Source organism: Dipodomys spectabilis, unplaced genomic scaffold (genome assembly GCF_019054845.1).
Source record: "Dipodomys spectabilis isolate Male_0828 unplaced genomic scaffold, ASM1905484v1 ptg000071l, whole genome shotgun sequence".
NCBI lineage: Eukaryota > Metazoa > Chordata > Mammalia > Rodentia > Heteromyidae > Dipodomys > Dipodomys spectabilis.
The window spans coordinates 5,361,896-5,367,865 of NW_024870748.1; the positions used below are offsets into that span (position 1 = coordinate 5,361,896).

Sequence of the window (5,970 nt, forward strand, 5' to 3'; positions counted from 1 at the left end):
GCTAAAAATAAAAAGACAGGAGTTCTCTGGGGGAAAACTCTAGCTTCACAGCTTTAATTTTTTTCTAAAGACAGGCCTCTGAGTTTGCAGGATACTCATATTATGACGATAGCAACTGTTGCCATAGGTGCATTGTTGCATACCTGGCAACTGTATCTCAAATAGCCTTGGCCAGCTCTAGATTACCAGAACTGAGACAGCGTTCATGGGATAAGGACGGAAGTTTTTCAGCCTTCAGTAACATCTTGTAAGCTGTGAAATCGGGTGTTTTGGAACTAAAACAGGTAATTGTGGACAGGGATTGGTCCAAGTGTGCTTTCTTGATTTTGTTGAAGTCTAGAAGATCAAAGTCAGGCATGTTTAGTATAAGGGAATTAGAAAATCCAGTTGTCATTTTTGACATTGGTTCCGGACTGTACAAAGTAGGCCTGACAGGGGAAAATGGACCTCGTTCGGTTATCAATACTGTCATTGGACACCATAAATTCAATGTAGTTTCAGCAAGAGCCAACCAGAAGTACTTCGTAGGAGAAGAAGCACAACACGTGCATAATAGCTTATGTTTACACTATCCTATTGAACGTGGCTTGACCAACTGGGACGATGTAGAAAAACTCTGGCATCATCTATTGAGTTGGAGCTAGGCGTTAAATCAAATGAACATCCGCTATTGATGACCGAGCACTCCTTGAACCCACGGGACGCTAGAGAAAAAATTCTGGAAATAATGTTCGAAAACTTTGATGTTCCGGCCTTTTATTTATTCAATCATGCTGTGGCAGCACTTTATGCATCTGGTAATATCACTGGCCTGGTAGTGGACAGTGGGGATTGGGTTACTTGCACTGTAGCCATCTGCGAAGGTTATTCTCTGCCTCACACTGTCTCTACACTCAATCTAGCCGGAAGAGATGTAACAGAGCACTTCATCCGCCTGTTGCTCTTTAGAGGTTATAATTTTCCTTCAATTTTCAACAAAACTGTGGGAGGAAGATATGAAAGAGAAAACCTGTTTTGTTACCATGGGTCCGGAGGAAGAACCACAGGGAAAGGTGCCGAAGCAGTACAAATTGCCAGATGGAAACATCATCTGCCTCAAAGATGACCTGTGCAAAATCCCTGAGATTCTTTTTACACCCGAGCAACTAAGAATAAAAGAACCAGGCATCTCTCAGATGGTTTACAACACCATAATGAAGTGCGACATGGATATCCAAAGTAGCATGTTTCCTAAGATTGTTTTGTCCGGAGGCAATACGCTATTCCCAGGCCTTGAAGCGAGGCTCAGGGATGAACTGAAATTATTAGTACCTACAGAACTTCCTATTGAGATTATAGCTTCTCCTGAGAGATGCCTTTCACCATGGACTGGAGCATCCATAGTAGCTTCCTTGAGCACCTTCAAGCAAATGTGTGTCACCACTTCGGATTTCATTGAATTTGGAAAATTTGTGGTTCAACGAAAATGCTTCTAAAAATGGTTGAACACAAGACAGAACAAAAATGACAACCAGGAGTAGTTGAAGGAAGCAGAATTGATCATTGGGTGTTACTAGAACGTTCAATAAAATCTGTCTTAATTTCAGCATTCATTTAAGTCTTTGTGGCTCCAGTTATTTCTGTATATAGCATAAATACCTTAAGCATGCCCTACAGACTTAAGTTTGCATTTGGAGAAAATTATTTTTTATTTATTATATCCACTTACAGTATAACAGGTGTAGATTAAATTTAAAATAATTTACTTGTGTTCCCTACAATTTTTCTTTTAAATTTCTCTTTTTACTTATTTTGGTGTACATTGGACAGACAGGATCATGAAGAAAAGTACAGACATCACAGAATAACCAAGAAACAAGAGTAGTATTCCCATATTTAGATTCAAGAAATATTTTTTGTATTTCTCATACAATAGAGTGAATTCTTTGTTATAAGATAAGCCAGCTTGATATATGAAATAGAATGTTGGACACAAATGTTTCCATTTGTTTAAGGCTTTCTAAGTTCATAAAATTTACTCCAAGTTGAAGGATTTAAAATCAACAGTTAAAATTGCTTATTGTATTTTTGTTTTTAGCATCACTTCTATGAGAGTAAAATATTTGAAAAAGTAATTTCATAAATATACAATTCCTCTTTAAACTGGTATTACTCTTCCACATTATCAAGAAATAGAAAATGAAACTAAATTTGCAACACAATCCATTTAAAAATGACAAGCTTTCTAATACATTTATATATCTATTCTCAATTGAGTGCATATATATATATATATTAATATTTGTTCTCATAGTACTAATCATTTGGACAAAAGTCCCAAAAGTCTCAAAAGACAAGCACAACAAATTTAGACAAATTTAGAAAATATGAAATGAGTGGAATTAAATGAGGGCAGAAAGAGATAGCAGAATCAAAAAATTATAGTACGAATTTCAACCTGAATGACTGAATGTCATTTCAGAAGAAATATGTATATTATATCTTTCTTACTCCATGGTCAGCCTACCACAATTCTAGTTAATATACATCTATTAAAATTTTGAAAATATTACAAGCTAATATAAATCACATTTTTTTAATTTTAAATTTTTTTGTGAACATACTGTACAGAGGGGTTACAATTACATGGGCAAGATAATGAGTACATTTCTTATCAAGCATTGCAGCCTCCTCCTTTGTTTACCCTTCACATCCCTTCCCATCTACTCCCCAACCCCCACCCAATACTTTGTATTTATGAGAGAATTACTTGAACAGACTTCTATAAAAAGTCAACAAAATCACAATGAAATACCACAATGGTATCAAAGGGAGCTTGAAAAACATAATGACCAAAGAGAACTGTAAAAGCATTCCTGTTGATATATACTTACACAAGCAAGAAATCCATTTCAATAGTAACTTTAATATCAACAGAACATTACCGAAGAAAAGTTATCAGACTAAATAACCAGAAAAAATTGTCAGAAAAACACATGCACATGCACTCACACACATACACACACAATGTAGAAAAATGAATGCAAATTAAAAGATTTTAAAAAGGATGTTAATTTAAAATATTATACAACAGTAATTAATTAAAATGTATTGGATACATATGTAAACCATAGTTACTTACAATTCTAGTATTTGTGCTTATACAGAGAAGTATTCATATAATTAGGAATGATTCCACTAAAAATAAATACTTAAGTATAGAAATTCAACAATACAAACTAAATATACCTTAAAATCCCTTACATTTATAAATCCTAGAAAGTTTTTAAAATAACTAATATATTAAAGGAAAACTTTATGAAATTTCAATCTAAATTGAATGAAAACAAATTATTAAAAAAGGAATAACACTCATTATAATTGATATAAAATTTTCAACTTTCATTTTTATGTAGGTAAAAGATTGTGTACAAACTCACTGAATGTTACATTTTTGACACAGAGTTGCATATGTATAAGCATCATTGCATTCCTGAAGTGAAAACAAGTTGGCTATGTATGTAATTTCTCTGATATATTATTTTCAATTTGCTAGTATTTTATTGAGAAGTTTGCATCTACATTCATATGGGGCATTTTCTTGTCTTCTTTTTCTTTTATTTTTTCAAATAGGAAATACCAATGTTTATTATAGTAACCACTGAGAGACATTGTGTGCATCTATCCAAACAAAGGGGAAAAGCAGTGCAAAGACAGGATATCAAGTTGGTTTTTTTGTCTTTGATTAGGCAGCTTTTGATTAACTATTTAATTTACAGGACCTATTGGTTGTCTCTTTCTTGTACCATGGTTTAGATTTCATATGTACAGAAATAGTTTGAGATATTTGTTTTCATATCTGTGCACCATATGGCCACATTTCCCAGGTTTGACTTGATTCCTCATTCCTTCTAGATCTTGATATTTCTATATCTGCCATGTCACCTCAAATGAGCTGCAACATAACCTCCTGGCCGGGACATATCAGGTAAAACTTGAAAAAACAGCACATTCCCTATCAATCCTATATCCATATGACAGGCAGAAGGTCAATGGAAACAGGAAGGTCCTTCCCTTGCCTACAGGATGAAGACATGCAAATCTAGGACAACCATGGACAACCTACTATCAGGGACTGGAAATTTTGACCCAGTGTCTGAAATATGAAAAAGAAAAAAATGAAGGAGACCAACTACAGTTCAATTGATGCTGCTCAGGGACTATACAGGCTTCCATGTTCCATATCTCTATGGAAAAATCCTAGGCAACTCTAAATGTGCCAGAGACAAAAGTACATTCTTGATAGAAATAGTTTTGATGGTATATAGCATTTAGTAGATACAGTTCAATATAGTTTGGTGGATATAATTTTTGCCTAAATTACCTTCTTTGGCCAGATTTTTCAGTACAACCTTGAATAATTTCCTTTTATTTGTTGAAGTTAACAAGTTTAAACATGGCCCTATGCATGTTATTCAAGAGGAAAATGGTCATAAGATCTCTTTTAATCTCTATTTTCTAATATTTCTTCCTAATTTCATTTAGGGTCCTCTCTTGGGATAGAATCTTTTCTAGGAGAATTTGGAGCTGTTGCCCAAGTGGTAGCGTGCTAGCTTTGAGCAAAAGAAGTTCAGAGACAGTGCCCAGGCTCTGAGTTCAAGCCTCAGGACTTGCAAAAAAATTTCAGGGGGACAGAATTGGGGAAATCCATTATGATGAGGCTTCTTGCCATTCATAAGGACTTCAAACTCAGGGTACAACTTTTAAGGCGAAAAGACCCCCTGGAGTGTAATTCTCAAAGTTGAAGGGACACTCAAGGATGACAGGACTCTGAATGTCATCCTCAATGTTGAGGGAACTAAAAAGTAAGTCAGGATGTGCAATCCTGACTAGAACCATAGAAGTGGCAAGACAAAGGACAAGGGAAAGGAGGACTCACCAAGGAGACCTTTCATAGGGCAAGAATAATTATACTTCAATGCAGAGAAAATGTCCTCCAACGCATTGATAGGAGTGTTTTTGTAAGTAAAAGATAAGGAGAGAGATAAGAGTCCCTGTGTGTATTAAAGGAAGGGGCTTGAAAGGAAAAGAACAGACAGGTCATACATGCAGTATGTAGGTAGGTAGACCTCATTTTTCCTGATTTATTTGGGTTTAATTAGAGATTTTTGTCCTGGCGAGACCCAAAATTCTATGTGAAGTACTTCATTCAACACAAATCTAAGGTTCATGTCCTTTACCTCAAAGGGTAATCGGAAGTGGAGCTGTGGCTCAAGCGGTAGAGCGCTCGCCTTGAGCTGACGAGGACAAGGACAGCGCCCAAGCCCAGAGTTTAAGCCCCACGACCGACAAAAAAAAAAAAAAAAATCAAAAGACAATGGATTCCAAACATGAGAAGAGGATGTTTTTGAGTCTCCCCAGAAAATTGCCCTGGCCAAAAAATAGGAGCTGCAGTATCACCGGAAGTTCTTGACAGGAAAAGTAAAGAAACTCTCCATTTCCCAATATAGGTTACTGAAATTTTGAAATAAATTAGTGCGCTACAACTTTAACCCAAATACACATTAGCTAATAAATGCTGATTAACATGTGCAAGAAATAAAACACACTATTAATAGAAACATAAGCAATATAATAAAAAAATATGGACCTTGGTGCCAGTGACGCACATATTCCTTGACTATCTCTACTTAGCAAGCAAAATTCCAGACTTCTTTAAGAATCATGGCTCAAGTGATACAGCACCAGCGATGAACAAACATGTCAAGCAAAAAGAATAAGGTCACAAACATACACACACACACACACACACACACAATACACAAAGAAACAATATGAAGATTATGCAAAAATAGATGTATATCTACCATACCATATGGCCCAGCTATCTCACTTCTATCTATATGTCCAGAAGAAGGGAAATAAACATATTAAATAATTTCCAGAATATTCGTTTATTATGAAACTTTCACAATATGTAAGATATAAAAT

The 5,970-nt window shown here is 35.3% G+C and overlaps 1 pseudogene; it reads left to right on the plus strand.

The window, feature by feature from the left end:
* The first annotated feature begins 356 nt into the window (after nt 1-356).
* On the plus strand, nt 357-1,475 carry LOC122109971 (annotated as a pseudogene).
* The last annotated feature ends 4,495 nt before the right edge of the window (nt 1,476-5,970 follow it).